Genomic DNA, 17,442 nt, shown 5'->3' on the forward strand with positions numbered 1-17,442 from the left:
AATGAGTGAAGATGGTGTGCAATTAGGCACTCTAATCCCATTTATCAGTACATGGCTTCCAGGGTCATACCCATCCCGCCATTTCCTGTGTGTTTGCCTTGTCACTTGGTGGGAGCAGCCCTTCTCTGTTCCTGTTTTCTGCTACCAAAGCCACGGCTGTATTTGCCCGCAGGATGTCCTGCAGGTAGGGGCCAGGCATTGGGTCTGAAATATGCAGTAGGACTGTTCATACTGTGCCTGGCTTCCTGTTGTTCCACCCTCTGATTAGCAGCATCGCTTCATTTTCCCTGTGACCACTGCAAGTGTGTTCTGCAATCCTGATCCGGGCAGTCCGAGCTGAGGTCCAGGGACGTGACAGAGACTTCTTCAGGGCTCTGGGTTTGGTGTATGCCCGTGTGATGAATCCAGCTGCAACAGCGACTGGCTTGGTCTTGCTGAGCCTTGCATCACAGCACCCAGGGACCCTGCAGGCATCAGTCAACCTGCACGAATACAGCTGTGCTTTGCTGGTGCTCTTAAATCCAGTTCTACGTGTTTGGGGTTGCACAGGTAGAAGGCCTTGGCCCTGCTCCTGCTCAGGGACAAACCGTCATCTTGACTGGAGGGGGACCAGAAGCCAGCCCTGAAAGGTACCCTGCCTGGAAACAAAAAACCAAAAAAGTCCTGCTTGCCCTTGGGCTGTTTGGGATGACAGAAGAAAGCGTGGTGGGTTTTAGCTGTGTTTAGCTCCCTCTTGACTTTCCTTCTGTGCAAATCAGGGCAATACTGAACAGTTCTGCAAAAACCAGGACTTGTATGAATGGATCAGCTCCGTTTGTTCTTGCTATTGTCTATTTGACTCTAATGCCGAAGCAACATTTGGAAGAAAGGAGGTCTTGCTTAAAGGCTTAGCTCCTCGGCCCCTTCAAGTGTTCTTCGTTAACAATACAAATCTCTCAAGATGTCCAAAACTTTCCAGGTAGTGAAGGGGCACTCCACATGCCAGCATGTCTGAGGTGAAAGAAAGCAGGCTAGAAATAAAGGCAGTTTGAGCAAGCCCCTTGGAGAGCCCTGCATCAAACCCTGACAGCTGGCAGGCCTGGGCTGCCAAAGCCGTCCCTACAGGCAGTGCTCGGAGGGCTCTCCAGCTTGGAGCCAGACTACCAGTGTTCAGCAATTATCGTGACATGGCTTTTGTTGATGGGATTAGGTCCTATAAATGAGAAGCTGTAAACACATGGATCCTATGGGCCAAAGCCTCACCTGGTGCAGCTCCCCGAACCGCACAGATGTTGCACCTCTCCTTCCACCCATGCCATTGCTTAGCCCAAATATAATTACATCCCTCAGCCTCCTAGCTACCTTGTCATAAGCTGCTCACCCAGACCTGTCCAACTTGTTTGGCAGCTAGAAGGAGACCAACTTATTACTAAAAAAAAAAAAAAAAATAGCCCCCACCCATCCTCATGTCTGCTCACGTCTGGGCTGAAACGCGGCAAAAAGGGGCACGTCTTCCTGCTGGCACAGCTCATATTTGGCACATCGGGAAGGCTTCGTGACAAGTGGGGTCCTGGTGGCCGTGGGTGGCTGGTAGCTATCGGCGTTACTGGGAGCAGTGCGCTCCACTTAGGAGGCCGGTTGAATGAATGAATACATGAATATACCAGGCAAAACAGCGGCTGTCCCTTTGAGGAGCTGTTGCTCCCCTTGCAAACACCGTGAGATGGATATCAGGTGGGAACTCGTGTTTTGCTCTCAAATAGGGCAGGAGCGACTGCAAAAGGATGGAGACATCACACCCCAGCTCAGCGCCTGGAGCCCTGCCCCGCAGCCAGCTTCTCCATGGGCCCTCGGACACATAGCCGTACAAAGTGGGGCAGCTCCGGCAGGCAGGGCAGGGACAGGCGCAGGCCACAACACCCTGCCAGGCTCAGCAGAGGGTTCAAAGCACCTCTCCAGGGCCAAGACCTGAACTGGGGTCTCCTTTGAGTGCTCTAAGCATTTATGGGCAGGAAAGCCAGGTGTAAGTGCCCCCCTTTCAGGTAGCGTATTGATACAGACCTACCTGCCTAGCATAAGTGCCGCTCTCTGTGGATTTAGGCACCTACCTCTCCTCAGGCACTGTATGACGTACCAGGGCAGATGTAGGCACCAAACAAACAGCTGTGGTGAGACTCTGCCACATCTATTGACATCTGAGGATTTCATCCTCAGCATCAGTCCTCGTGCACCCTTTGGGCAAGTCTACACATGTGCATTTACTGCGCAGTGACCAAAATTACTGCGCAGTTCAGACATGCGTCTACATGTGCACACCCGTATGGTGTAGTAAATATGGCAGCTTATGCAGACTTGAGTGCAAATTTCATACCTGCAGCATGCAAGTATCAAATGTATGCCCGATTTGTTAGTGCGCAGTAATGCGCTTGTAGACACTTTACTGCACAGTAACACTGTGTGTGGGCTGACTTGAAACTAACTTTAGTGCCTGCATGTGTAGATGACAGCAGAGTCCCACTTACTGTGCAGTAAATTTAAGCTGGCATAAATGCATGTGTAGACAAGCTCTTTGACTTCACCGTCCCTCCTGTTCCTGGTTTTGAGGTGAGCAAAAACAAATAGGGGAGCTGAGTTATATGAACAGGACGGGGAGCGGGGCAGGCTGAGCTTACCTGGGTACATACATGGGGGGCAGGCTGAGCTTACCTGGGTACATACATGGGGTATATGGGTTGGTAGAGTAATATAAAACTGGAGAAAAAAGACTACCATGACACTCACCGACAGGTTTTCAACAAAATGAAAAAGAACCAAGCCAACATTTGGAAAGTTCAGTTCAAAAAGGGGACAGAGAAGGGGAAATTTCCCTCCAAACCTGTGTGTGTGTGTGTGTGGGGGGGGGGTTGTTTGTTTTTGACTGCCTCCAACCACCAGCGCTCCAATGCACGTTCTAGTTGCAGTTCCTGCCCCAACTTGCAATAGGACAGGACGCTTCAGGATGTCTCCCCTCGTAGGGAAAAGGGGAGAGATTTTTTTTTAGCCTGGCTAAACAGAATGCTGCAATAGGAAGAGAGAGTTTTGCAGCTCCCCGAGATTTCCAAGAATTTTGCAAACATGCCTGAGCCCGCAGGAGGTGGAGCGAAGGAGGTGTGATGGGCGGCAAATTCCAGAGAAGTTGAAACCGTGACCGAACCTAAGCAGCTGGGTTGGGAAAGCAGTGGAAAACCCTGCCCTGTTGCAACCAGGGAAATGAAACAGTTTCTGAAGGGGTGATGCTGTTGTGTCTCCCACCTACTTCTCGTTTGTGGCTCAATTATTTCCTGTTCCTGTTCCCATGTCCAGCTGCATCTCATTGTTGTGGTAAATTCTTTGCAGCAGCAAAGAGTATGGAGAAGGTGGCAGGCAATGCTCTCTGCGCGGTTAGCACATGAATGGTCTGTGAATGTGTTGAGTTTCATCGCCATTGGGATGAATATTGAATTCAGTGGGATTATTTCTGAGTTCTACTAGTGCCGGCAAGCGCAGCATCGCGGCAAAAGCTCATCGCACTCTCTTCTGTGTCCTCTTTGCCGTCTGTTGTGTCTCAGAAGCTGGTATAGTTAGAGGCTGATATACATTCATAGATCTCCATAGACTTTCATAGATTTCATAGACATTCGGGCTGGAAGGGACCTCGGGAGATCATCGAGTCCAGCTCCCAGCCCCAGGGGCAGGAAGTCAGCTGGGGTCATAGGATCCCAGCAAGATAAGCATCCAAATTTCTCTTGAAGGTGTTCAATGTAGGTGCTTGAACCACCTCCGCTGGCGGGCTGCTCCAGACCTTGGGGGCTCGGACAGGAAAGAAATTCTTCCTTATGTCCAGCCTGAAACGGTCTTGCAGGAGTTTGTGACCGTTTGACCTCGTCATCCCTTGGGGCGCTCTGGTGAACAGACATTCCCCCAGATCCTGGCGGTCACCCCTGATAAACATATAGGCGGCCATCAGATCACCCCTGAGCCTGCGCTTTTCCAGGCTAAAGAGTCCCATGGCTCTCAGCCTGTCGTCATAAGATCTGTTTTCCTGACCTCTGATCATGCGCGCAGCTCTCCTCTGGACTCTCTCAAGCTTCTCCACATCCTTTTTGAATTGTGGAGCCCAAAACTGGACGCAATACTCCAGCTGCGGCCTCACCAAGGCCGAGTACAAGGGGAGAATGATGTCCCGGGATTTGCTCGAGAAGCATCTATGGATGCACGCCAGCATTTTGGTCGCTTTACTAGCCGCAGCATCGCATTGCAGGCTCATGTTCATCTTGTGATCAGTGATGACCCCCAAGTCTCTTTCTTCTGTAGTGCTATCCAACTTAGCACTGCCGAGCCTATACGGGTGCTGCAGGTTTTTCCTCCCAAGGTGGAGAACCTTGCATTTTTCGGTGTTAAACACCATCAGGTTCTCGTCCATCCATTTGCTGAGCTTGTCCAGGTCAGCCTGGATCACCCGCCTGTCCTCTGGCATGGATGCTCTGCCCCAAAGTTTGGTGTAATCGGCGAACTTGGCCAGTCCACTCCTGACTCCAATGTCCACATCGTTAATGAAGATGTTGAACAGGATGGGTCCCAGGACAGAGCCTTGAGGGACCCCACTGGTCACAGGGCACCATGATGAGTGACTGCCATCAATCACAACCCTCTGGGTCCGACCACAGAGCCAGTTTCCCAGCCAGCGGATCGTGGTGGAGCCAAGGCCACAACTGGCCAGTTTGGCCAAGAGGTGATCATGGGATACCAGATCAAAAGCTTTTTTGAAGTCAAGATATATGACATCAACCTCTTCTCCCTTGTCCAGGTGATAGGTCACCTGGTCATAGAAGGAAATGTAGTTAGAGGCTGATATAATTAGTGGTTGATATAGTTGCTTGTCATGGACAACTCTGGGGTCAAACAGTGAGCGGGGAAACAGGGCTTGGGTTAGAGCTCTGGAAGATAGGTTAGTTTTATTTCCATGAATAAACTTGCCTCTTTATTAGGACCTAAGAGCCAAAGAAAGGCTTATTTGAAAGGCGAAACTCTTTGAGGACATCTTGTACTAGGAGTAAAAAATTCATAGATTCATAGATCCATAGATGCTAGGGTCGGAAGGGACCTCAATAGATCATCGAGTCCGACCCCGGAAGCACACGGGCTGGGAAGCACGCATTGCCTCAAGGATATTGCAGCTTGGAGAGCCCAGATGGAAGTGTAAACTGGGAGTGAGAGGGGTGGGAGAGGTCATGTTTTGATCTGGTTTGGGTATCTGTGGTCAGAGCTGGGCACCCCATGCAATGGTATTCACACCTCAGCAGCTGCTCTTGCCCACTTGCAGCTCAAAATTGAGGAGGTCTCATTCAATCAGCCTTTCTTGTGGGACTTCTTCTGGTTTGGAGATTATGTGAGCCAATTGGTGGTGGTGGTTGGTGCGCTTAGAATCATAGGATCACAGAAAACGAGGGTGGAAGGGACCTCAGGAGGTCACATCCAGTCCAACCCCCTGCTCCAGGCAGGACCAGCCCCCACTACATCATCCCAGACAAGGCTTGGTCTACCTGGGTCTTGAAAACCTCCTAGGATGTGGACTGCACCACCTCTCTGGGGAGCCTGTTCCAGTGCTTCACCACCCTCCTCATGAGAGAGTTTTTCCTAATATCCAACCTCAACTTCCCTTGCCGCAGCTTGAGCCCATTGCTCCTTCTGTCATCTGTCCCCACTGAGACCAGCCCAGCTCCGTCCTCTTTGCAGCCCCCCTGCAGGGAGGTGAAGCTGCTATTCAGTCCCCCTCGGTCTTCTCTTCTGCAGGCTCAATCAGCCCAGTTCCCGCAGCCTCTCCTCACCAGGCCTGTCCCCCAGGACTTGCCCTTCACTGTGTGTCCACATCTTTTCTGTACTGGGGGGGCTCAAAACTGGACACAGGACTCCAGATGTGGCTGAATAGAGGGAAGAATCACTGCCCTCGATCTGCCGGCAATGCTCCTACCAATGCAGCCCAGGATGCCGGTCACCTTCTTGGCACCACGGGCACACTGCTGGCTCCTGTCCAGCTTCTTGTCCCCTGTCCCCCCAGGTCCTTTTCTGCAGAGCTGCTGCCCAGCCCATCCCCCCCCAGCCTGTGCTTCCAGGGATTGTTCCAGGACTTCACGTTTGCTCTTTATCCCCATTGCCTATACTTGTGGAGGGGAGGGGAGAGGGTCTGTATGTGGGCTCTGGTGTGGACAGGCTGATGACTTAAATTGCAGTCTGTGTTGAAGAAGACTGCAAATTATCACTATAATGGAGGTGCTGTGTTGAGCAGACCATTCCTTCCAGTCATGGTAGAGGGACTCTGCGGGGTATCCACCATGCCTCAGCTGCCTCACTTCTTTCTTCATCAGTGCATAGATGAAAGGACTCAGGGGGAGTTTGCCCTGCCCCTGTCTGGTTTGGACAGAGAGGGAGGACTCCATGGATGCTAATCCATCCTTGTTTGCTCATATGCGATTCACAGGAAACTACAGGCCAGTGAGTCTTACCTGGGGTAGCTTTTTGAGCGAGTTATCCTGGCGCATGTCCCCAAGGGGCCGGGGGTAGATGATGCTCAGGGGCAACCAGCACGGGTTCATCAGCGGCAGGTCCTGTCAGACCAACCTGGCGGCCTCTACGACCAGGTCACCAAATCCTTAGACGCAGGGGCAGCAGTGGACATCATCTTCCTGGACTTTCGGAGGCCTTCGACACTGTCTCTCACCCCGTTCTCATTAAGAAACTGGGGGCTGTGGTGTCGACCCCCGCACAGTCAGACGTGTCCCAACTGGCGGGAGGGCCGCACCCAGAGAGCGGTGGTGGACGGGGCATGTTCGACCTGGAGGGACGTGGGCAGGGGGGTCCCCCAGGGCTCGGTCCTCGGGCCCGCACTGTTCAACATCTTCACCAGTGATTTGGATGAGGGGTAAAAAGCACCCTGTTCAAATTTGCTGATGACACTAAGATGTGGGGGATGTGGGCATGCTAGGAGGAAGGAACAGGCTGCAATCAGCCCTAGACAGGTTACGGGGTGGGCGGATGAGAACAGGATGGGATTCAACACAGACAAGTGCAAGGTGCTGCACCTGGGGAGGAACAGCCGGCACCATACCTACAGGTTGGGGAACTCCCTTCTTGTCAGCACAGAGGCGGAAAGGGATCCGGGGGTCATCACTGACTCCAAGATGAACATGGGCCGGCAGTGTGGGGACGCGGTCAGGAAGGCCGACTGCACCTTGTCCTGCATCCACAGATGCATCTCGAGCAGGTCCGGGGAGGTGATCCTCCCCCTCTATGCGGCACTGGTCAGGCCGCAGCTGGAGTACCGCGTCCAGTTCTGGACGCCACACTGCAGGAGGGATGTGGACAGCATGGAAAGGGTCCGGAGGAGGCCACTCGCATGGTCAGGAGACAACAGGGCAGGCCCTACGGGGAGAGGCTGCGGGACCTGAACCTGTTCAGCCGCCACACGAGAAGGCTGAGGGGGGATCTAGTGACCGTCTACAAACTAGTCAGGGGGGATCAGCAGGCACTGGGGAGTCCCTGTTCCCCCGAGCACCGCCAGGAGTGACCAGGAATAGCGGTCACAAGCTTGCAGAGGGGAGATTCAGACTGGACCTTAGGAGGCGCGACTTCACGGTCAGGGCGGCTAGGGTCTGGGACCAGCTTCCAAGAGAAGTGGTGCAGGCTCCTACCCTGGGGGGCTTTAAGAGGAGGTTGGATGAACCCCTTGCTGGGGTCGTTTGACCCCAGTACTCTTTCCTGCCAGGGCAGGGGGTCGGACTAGATGATCTGCTCAGGTCCCTTCTGACCCGACCAACTATGAAACATATAAGATGTTTAAAAGAGAAAATTGATGTCCACTCCCTGAAGCCCATTGCAGAATGAGGCTGTGCTGTAGGCAAAACCTCAAGGAGCATCTGGATAAGCGAGTTGCTGTTGAGATCAAACATTCAATCATATTCACAGCAGGTGTCTCTTCTATTTGTTCTTTGCTCGCAGAAATGGAGCCGTTCATCTCACCCTGGTGTTGTGTTCGACTGGACGGCTGCATTCTGCGATTCCCCCGTGGGGCATCTCGCACGTTTGTGAGCGAGGGCGTGGGGAGCTCCAGCCAACACATGTGGCCACCCATTCTGAGAAGAAAAACAGTACTGGGGATCGGAGCAGCAAATAGCCTTCTTCCTGTAATCATCTCCAGTGCTCTCAAGAGCTCTCAAGGGGAAGGACCCCTTTAATGCAGCTGGCTGGAAAATCTCCACATGTGCACAGAGGACATTTTGAGGGAAAAACCTGGTTTGTTTAGTTTTTATCAAAATTTCTCATGAGTGATTTTAGATTCTTCAAGAGAAAACTAACAGCTCCAGAAGGCTGTTTTTTTGAAAACCACTTTCCTTAGAAAGTATCAGCGACTTTTTGTCTCTTGGCTTTTTGTTTTTCAGTTTTCATCCAAATTACTTTTCCCTGCAACATTTTTTAATTTTCCCGAGAGAGACAGTTTTATCTAAACCTTGTTTTGATGTTAGGATGTTGGCCAGGTCTGTCCTGGACACCTTCTCCCCTCCAGGAGGAAATGAGCGGAGATCCCCCTTTTTGGGGCATCCCACATCAGCTGGGATCTGTGGCCATTCAGAAATGAAGATTTCAGAAGGCAAAGAAAGGAGAGTTTCGTGGTGAAGGCCTGGCACTAGGTTCCTGGCAAAAATGATGAAGCTGTAAATCGCATCGATGTTTGTGCGGCGCCTAGCACCACCGGTCCCCAGCACAGATTCGGGGCTGCGGGCACTGCCATCACCTATATAATTCAGAGGAAAAAAGTTCGCACAATGTCAGAAGATCTAGGAGAAGCATAGCACATCTCAGATAGTTTAGATGGAGCCATATAACACTCATGAGACCGTTCAAATGGATAATAGCAAAAGGATGGCTAATTTCCGACAGCTACAGAGACAGTCAAGAGATAAACAAGGTCTCTACTATTAGAAAGGGGGAGGTGGTTTGGACCAGGTATTTTAAGAATCAGCTTGGACCTTTGCCTAAAGTTCAATCCACATTTTTTTTAATTACTTCTGCTTGTTGAGGTGTTCCTCCCACCTCTTTATTTTGGTACGTTGTGTCCCTACAGAGCTGTGTGCTCCTTCTTTCCATTCCCCCAGCCTGCATGCATTGTTCAGCCTTGTTTATGTTGGGAGCTACAAAAAGACCCGCCTTCATTTAGCTAATTACTCAGAGCCCAGCAGTGGTTTGGGATATGTATCATATTTAGAGTATGAACAGCGAGGGCTACGATAACAAACAAGTTATGCAGGGACTGAACCTACCTACTCCCTTGGCCTCTTTCATTAAAGATGGAATTACAGCTATTAATAACTTGAGGCTTGTACCTACAGCAGCTTGCATCTGCTGCTCACTTGAGTGTGAGCTTTTTTGACCTCAAAACTAGGCAGAATTTGGTCTAGGGGCCTCCAAGGAAATATTCCTATTGGTGTGTGGTGTTGTGTTGATAGTGGGCAGGAGTTTTCCCCTATGATCAGTTTGTGTGTGTGAGTGTGTCTGTGTGTGTGTGGGGGGGGCAGTCCCTGAAACTTCCCCCTTTCCCTTTCCAATAAAATAGTATGTCGAGGTGTTGCCCTCTTTTTGTTCCTTAAGACACCTGTGCCCTGCAGAAGGCGAGTGGGACTTGGTATCTTAGGGCGCTTGTACACGTGACGATTTGCCCATGTACATGTGACAAAACGGTTTTGTTGTGTCAAACTGACTCGGAGTGTGGCAGCTAATGTATGTATTTTAGTTTGACCGTGGCAAATTGTCCCATTGTGGACAAAAAAAATTGTTACGTGTACATGTCACATATGATGACAGCCGCAAAACTGATCTACCAGCCTAACTTCCCCCTCCAGTTTCCAAGCAACAACACGTGTGGTATGGCTAAGGGCGTGCACCAGGCATTTGGGGCTTATGTCTGAGTGGCTTCTCACCAAAAACACACTGTGTGGCTCTTGTCAGACTATATAAGCCCAGGTCTTCAAAGATATTTAGGCACCTATGTTCTGTTGCTTGATTACCAGTGTAAAAACCTGGGTAATAGCACTGTCCTGCCTTACAGGGAGTTGGGGAGGATCCATGCACCAGAGATCAGTGTGAGCTCTGAGACTGTGATGAGAGGTACCACGTAAGTAACTGAGCTGCAGACTCTCCACCCCAGACCTGTCTGCATTTCAGAGAAAGACTTTCAGTATATATAGGCGTCAGTCCTGGAAACACTTAGTGCTAAACACACCAGGAGCAGATCAGGTGCCACATACACAAGATAAATAATTATCAGCAACTGCTCTGCTGAGCAGACTGAGGGGTGTGCTTCATGCCAAGAAGAGGCTGTTGCCTAAAATAGCTCCACACCAATTAGCTCTCCCATGACGCTTGCTGAGGCTGCGTTTGTACAGCATAGTCCTGATCTGTGGCTGGGGATCCTTGGTGTGACAGCAGTCACCAGCTTCACCCCCCACCTCGCCTGGCGTGGAAGGGTAGTTGTCGAGAGGTGGACATAGCTGAGTGGGGCTCTTTGCTGTGGGGTTTTGCAAAGACTGGCGACAGACTATTCAGCCTCGATGGTCCAAATCACTGCTGGAGATCTCCCCCAAGGCCGTTCATCAGTCCCCCATGCTGTCTGGGGTGTTGCATGTCACCTCTCTAGCCCAGCCCAACAGCCCCCTTCACTGCCCACACTTCTGTCCCTCCAAATGACCCATTTTTGCCATGCTGCCTGCCAAGTGGTTCATGCTACCTGCTGTTCCTCTCCCCTCAGTCTATGTTTGCCTGGAAAAGAAACATCTCCACCGTCCACAGTTCAACTGGGCTAAGTACAGACAATCAAAAAACCTGAGGCTGAATCAATTCAGTTTTTGCAGATTAGTCTAAAATGTGGAGATTGAACCAGCAAGCAAGAGAACAGACATTTACTTTTGATTCAGGAAATACAGGCACATGCCTTCAGTGGCTCAAGCCAGAAGCCATGGGCACTAAAGCACACATCCCAGCCTGCCAGTTCCCAGGCTTTTCACCTGAGCCCAAGCCCCAGCCCGGCTTGAGCTCCCAAGCTCTATCCCAGAGCTGGGTGGAGGGTCTGCCTGGGCAGGGGCAGCTCCTGCCAGGCTGAGGAGGGGGTGGGTGGGGAAAAAGGTAGTGGCATCGAATTCATAACAGCTTGAACAAGAGTAGGCTTTGCTCTGAAGTGAGCATGTATTGAGCAGAAGGAAACAACCTTGTGGAGTCCTGCTGTCTGTGATCATGGACTACGAATCCCAGAGGCACCTAGAAGCAGGAAGAGGAAGTTTCATAGTTGTTAGGGACTGGAAGGGACCTTACAGATCATTGGGTCCAGCCCCCTCTGCACGTGGGCAGGAAAGACTGCCGGGATCTGATGACCCCAGCAAGATGGGCATCATGAGCAACCCTGCAGAGTCCTGCTACTGTGGGTCTGGGCTGCCAATCCCAGAGACCTTGGCGGCAGCAGGAAGTAGGTGTGAGCACATACCTTATGTTGGGATGCTGGGGGACTCTGATTTAACTTGAACCAGGAAGAGGGTCTAGGACAGAAGTTTCCTAAACCAGTTTGACCTAAATCATTTACATAGATTTCATAGACATCAGGGCTGGAAGGGACCTCAGGAAATCATCGAGTCCAGCCCCCCGCCCATTTAAGTCTGATACTACATTCAACCAGGTTTACCTTAAACCAGTTTCAGCCATTTTGAAACTGATTTGTGTGCACTGACCATCTGTTCTGTTACAGGTTAAAATCAGTTTCTGAAGACTTAAACTATTTTATGTGTAACTTTTGTCCCTAGCCCTGGGGAGCTGGTTACTGTAATCAAAGTGCATAGCATAGCGAGATAAGGCAACTGGAGTGACGATGCATCAGAAGGAGTCGAAAGCTCATTCTTTCCACAGGAAGGGTTAAAAAATGCAAGAATTTGGGAGGTGCCTCATCCCTCCTGGTTCAGGGCCTGACTCAGCCTCTGACCGCTGGCAGCCAGGAAGTGGCAGGTTAGCCTGAAGCCCCCGGAGATGGTTGTTGTGAGCAAGAGGAAACCAGATTAGACAGATCTTTTGTCTAATCTGGTGGATAATTCCTACGTTCTTACGGCTGCTTTGAGATTATTGGCTTCTCATGGGTCATCCCACGCAGAATAAACCTGGAAAGTGGTCGCATGCTGGGACATCTGTTGAAGGAGTAATCACAGTAGTAACAAGAATAATATTAATAATGATAATAATGATGACAATAAACATAATAGTAATAATAATGCTGATGGTTCTGGTACAAAAACCAAGCAGGATATCAGAAGATTTGTGCTCTGTGAGATGTATTTGTTGCAACTCCTTTCCTGTTCCCCTTTAAGATCAAAGCACATGTTTTTGGTGTCTGCTATGAGCCTCCCCACAGATGTTGATAGTGGCTGAAATCACCTAGACATCCAAGCCTGATCCTTGCTTTGCCATGCCCAAGGAGTCAATCTGACGTCTGTTATGTACGGAAGACCACAGCCTCCCAGCTCCCCCCACAGCCCCGCCGCTTGGGGCCCTGGATCAAACTGATGTTGAAGTCCCATTAGATCTATTTAAGGTTGTTGTGCACCTTATCTCTGCACCTCTGCTCTTTGCATATCTAAATTTCTCTCTACCGTAGCTGCAATGCTGGCACAGCAAACAACGCTGGGAAAAGGCTTTCTTTTAACCGTTTGCAATTGCTGTTTTCCAGCAGAAATCTCCTGACAGCCTTTATGAGCTGAGGCTGCCTCAGGAGGGCATGGACTAAAGCTCCAGTCGAGGTATGCCTGGTGTAACCTGGCTGGCACCACTCCACCGAAACCTGCAGGGACATCTGAAGAGCACTGGCCCAGGGGAATCTGGAGCCCATTATTTTGGAAGGATGATGTCTCCGCCACCCACCTTCTTGGTGCTTTGAATGTGGGTTTAACAATCGACTGCTCTGATGTGAGTTCACAGCATAACATCAGCAGTGATGCTAAGCACGTGACACCGCCTGGAAATTGCAGCCTGCTATAATCTAGGTTCCCTTGTGTGCACAACGGATGGCCAGGACAGAGCTGGAGCACTCCCTAAAACACCGACCCTGGAGGTCTTTTTACTACTGCCCCTTTTCAGCATGTGCAGACACATGCTTCCCTGGCAGGGATGGTCTCAGCCCATGCACGTGTCTTTAGGGGGCTGATTCTTCTATAGGGACTGTCAAGCTTCTAGCATGGGAGCCAGGAGGAAGCCCGTCTCCGTCCATCCTTTCATGGAGCAGATGGTGGTGGGTTTCATCCAAGGATAAATACTGGCGTTGGGCATGACAGGCTCTGCAGGTGCTATGGACCTGCAGGAAAAGAGACAGCCCTCAGGGACCTGCAGCAGCCTGCACATTGCTTGGGGTCCGATGCCCCCTTGGACTTTCCAGTCTTAGCGATTGCAAAGGGTAGTGATGGTGTTTGTGCTGCCACAGGGAGAAGCAGATGCAAAATGCTACAAGGAAGGGAACCAGGGGGTTGCTTGGCAATAAATGGTTGGAGTGGCTGCAGCACCTAGGTCTCCTGAGTCCCCTATTTGTTCTGAACAAGGGTAGGATCCAGCCGTAGTAGGGCCAGGGAGACGGAGGTCTTGGCTTCTACTCCTGGCTTGTGGAAATTGCACCAGGTAGCAGCCAGAAGGCCTGGGTAGGCCAGGACCTTGTTGGTGTCCATTCCCAGGATGCAGAGGTGCGTTACCTAATGGGTAAAGCAGGGAACTGGCTGCAAAGTGGTAGAAGCAGTGGCATGGCCAGTACAGGCCAGATTTGATGGCACTACTTTGTCATGTAAATGGACCTAGTTGCCCATGCACAAGTCTTTCCCCCATGAACAACACATCACATGCAGCGTGCACATGGGGTCCCCTCCTTCTTGCTGCCTTTCGGTGACTGTATCCTAAGGGTCCCATCACAGCGTGTTATGTGGACAAATGGCTTAGAGTTGCAGCAAAGGAAATTAAGATTGGAAATCCCGAAACACTTCTTCACTGTGAGAATAGTGAGAGTCCACATGGGAGAAGGTGTGGACTCTCCATCACTGGAGGTGCTCAAGAAAAGGGTGGAGAGACACTGGTCGGGGATGATTTAGGTGTAGTGCTGCCTGTTTGATTGTGGATGCATGGGATGGTTTGGGCAGGGCTGGACTGGATCTGACCTCTGGAGAGCTGGAAGGATGATGAGCAGCTTGGCGTGCTCCATGTAACCCCACAGCGGTCCACGGGCCAGGACCGCTACACTACATCCTGCTTCTGCTGGATTTAGCACTGGGGAGAAGTGCAAGCTCCACACCTGGGGAGACAACATCCTCTTCATTCGCTGCACTGCGTGCCAATCCCAATGCCCAGGCCTGTCTCTGTGTGTGCCCCGTAGGTCCCCCATCAACAGCAAAAACAGTCTCCATCAGGCCAACGGCAATGGGCAGTTGGGCCAGTCCCCAGGCAGCACATGCCATTGACCTCTGGAGCTCCCTTCCAGCCCCACTTCTCTATGAGTATGTCTATGACAATAGGAGATGCAGTAATGGGTTGTCAGGACTCGAGCAAGGTGGAACAGAATTGCTCTTCTGTGCCTAAATCTGCTTAAATGCCCAATAGGGGTAGTAGGATCTGGCCCTGGGCCCCATCTCTTTCTTTGTGCGAGCCACTTCCCCTGTCCTTGTTGCCGTCATTCCTGTGCTTTGCAAAGACAAGATGTGGCCCCACTGCCCTGGGCATCTGCTTAGCTGGAGATCCTCAGAGGGAAGAGCAAAGCCCCAGCCCTGGCTTGCTCTCTCAAGCAAGTTTTGAGGGTTGTGTTTGGTGGCTGCCGTGCCTGCAGAATTGTAGCATGGGTGAAACAGGCTCTTGGGCCTGGCAGGTCTGGAAAAGGCAGCTGTTCAGGAGGTGGCATCCAGCACCTCCCAGGGGAAGAACAAATGCAACCCAAACACCTGCTCCCCACCCTGGGATAGGGCAGTAAGGGCCATGGCTTTTGCAGTAAGACCCTGCAGGCCAAAGGCATGTGTCGTGCAAGTCCCCCATGGTCGACGGGGTTTGCCAGGTAGACTTTTGGCTCCCTGCAGCCTATATGTAGGCTCAGGGGGGCTCAAAGCAGCAAATACAAGCCCACGGGTGAATCAGTGCTTGCAGGTGTGGTGCACGCACAGTGGGGGTATTGGGAGGCGTCTTCCAGGAACGGTGGCCAAGGGAAGCAAATCCTCAGGGTATGGCTTTTCTTCCCCAAAGCCGGATTTGTGCTGTTTGCCTCATCAGGGGAAAGCTATTTATTGCTTTGTTTTCCCTTTGGCCTGGCCTGTTTTCATCACTTCCCTGCTGCTCTGCAGGCAGGGGAGCTGGCTCTGGGAACAGAGAGGCTGCTCCTCTGGGCTGGCCTGGGAGCAGGACTACGAGAGCCCCTGCACCCGCTGCAGCATTGCAGGGAGCAAACAACACACTGTAGAAACCTTTGCCTCTTTCCCACCCCCATAAGTTTTGAACCCACCACCCAGAGTGGTGCATGGGATGCACCCACCATTACCACCTTGCAAGGCCCCAGCTGCCCTGGGGGTGTCTGTCTGGAGAGGCAGCAGTGCTGCTGTTCCCATGCCTGGCTCTTGACCCTGCCTGGGAACAGTGGTGACCGCGGGAGGGAAGTGCTGCTGTCAGAGTAGGAACCAGGAGTCTCTTTCCTCTCCTTCGAGTAGGTTTGATAATAATAGACTTGGCTTCTCCCTACTGGCTTCCATCCAGAGCATTCGAAAGCAGATCAGCGGCATCCAGCATGCACAGGAGGGGAAACAACTCTCCCAGGATCAGGCAGCAGGTCAGTGCCAGTGCACAGAGAGTAAAAGAGGTCTTGGTTGCTAGTCCATGCTCCATTCATTGGGCTGGTTGTTCCCAAGCTTTCTGGACCGATCGGCAGTCACCAAAGACCCCTATTCCTTGCAGGTTGTCATGTGCCTTTATCCTCTGACTTTTAAATGGAAGTGCGGCTTGGCGTGGTCTATGAAGCTCACCAGCGGTCCGCGGGCCAGGACCATTGCGCTACATCCTGCTTCTGCTGAATTTAGCATTGGGGAGAAGTGCAAGCTCCGCACCTGGGAAGACAATGTCCTCTTCGTCCACCGCACTGCAGGCCAGTCCCCGTGCCCCAGGCCTGTCTCTCTGTGTGCCCAGCAGGTTCCCCATTAACAGCAAAAATAGCCTCCTCCAGGCCAACGGCAAGGGACAGTTGGGCCAGTCCCCAGACAATACATGCTATTGATTCAGGTAGTATTGCATCCCTGAAATGGGTGACTCTGCCAGGTGGAAATGTCCAGTTGGTATGAGTCACTGCCTGTCTCTTGTGCAATGGTGTCTTATATGCAGAAAGTGCTTCTCACCTCAAAGGATCCCAGGGTCTTTGTGATCTCCCAAGCTGTGCCATGAAAATGCCCACCTGGAGCTTGTCCAGCTGGAAGGACCATTCATTACCTGTCCTCCAGGATCGTAGCAGCCCAAAGGTAACACTGGAAAACTGCTAAAGCAAACTCCAGTAGCAAACTCTGCAACAACCCAGGGAACAACTAAACGAGCCACTTCACTAACTGAGCACACATCCTGTAGCCTATGATATATATGTGCGGGTGTGTGCATACACACATATATTTGCATGTACGTCTATGAACACATATGAAAGCCGCAATATCTATTGCACAAGACTAGGGCTGTGTGTAGACGAAACAAGAGGTGTGTGTGCACGACACTTTAAAGTGGGCAAAATGCTTTTGCACCGCTTTAAGTGTCCATGTGCAAGCTGGCCCATGCCACAGTGGGGAATAATGGAGCGGTTAAAGTCAGCAGTGCCTGGTCGTCGTGGCTCTGTGCTTATGGGGCTGATTGAGTCTGGAGAAGAGAAGACCGAGGGGGATTGAATAGCAGCCGTCACCTCCCTGCAGGGGGGCTGCAAAGAGGCTGGAGCTGGGCTGGTCTCAGTGGGGGCAGGTGACAGGACAAGGAGCAATGGGCTCAAGCTGCAGCAAGGGAAGCTGAGGTTGGATATTAGGAAAAACTTTCTTACTAGGAGGGTAGTAAAACACTGCAACAGTCTCCCCAGAGAGGTGGTGCAGTCTCCATCCTTGGAGGTGTTAAAGACCCATCTAGACAAAGCCTTGCCTGGGATGATGTAGTTGGGGCTGGTCCAGCTTGGAGCAGGGGGTGGGACTGGATGACCCTGAAGTCCCTTCCAATCCTCTATGATTTTCTAGCACAGCATGGGCTGACTTACAGGGAAGTGAGCACACAGGAAACAACCCTTCGCTTGGGTTTGACCTAGCTCTGTTTGCAGACCGTGCACGTGCCAAACGCGTGTTCTCCACCCTGCTCTTCCCTGGAGCAAGGTGGGAGGGAAGCAGGAGCAGGCAT

This window comes from Crocodylus siamensis, chromosome 6 (assembly GCF_052110815.1).
Source record: "Crocodylus siamensis isolate JL-2025a chromosome 6, ASM5211081v1, whole genome shotgun sequence".
NCBI lineage: Eukaryota > Metazoa > Chordata > Crocodylia > Crocodylidae > Crocodylus > Crocodylus siamensis.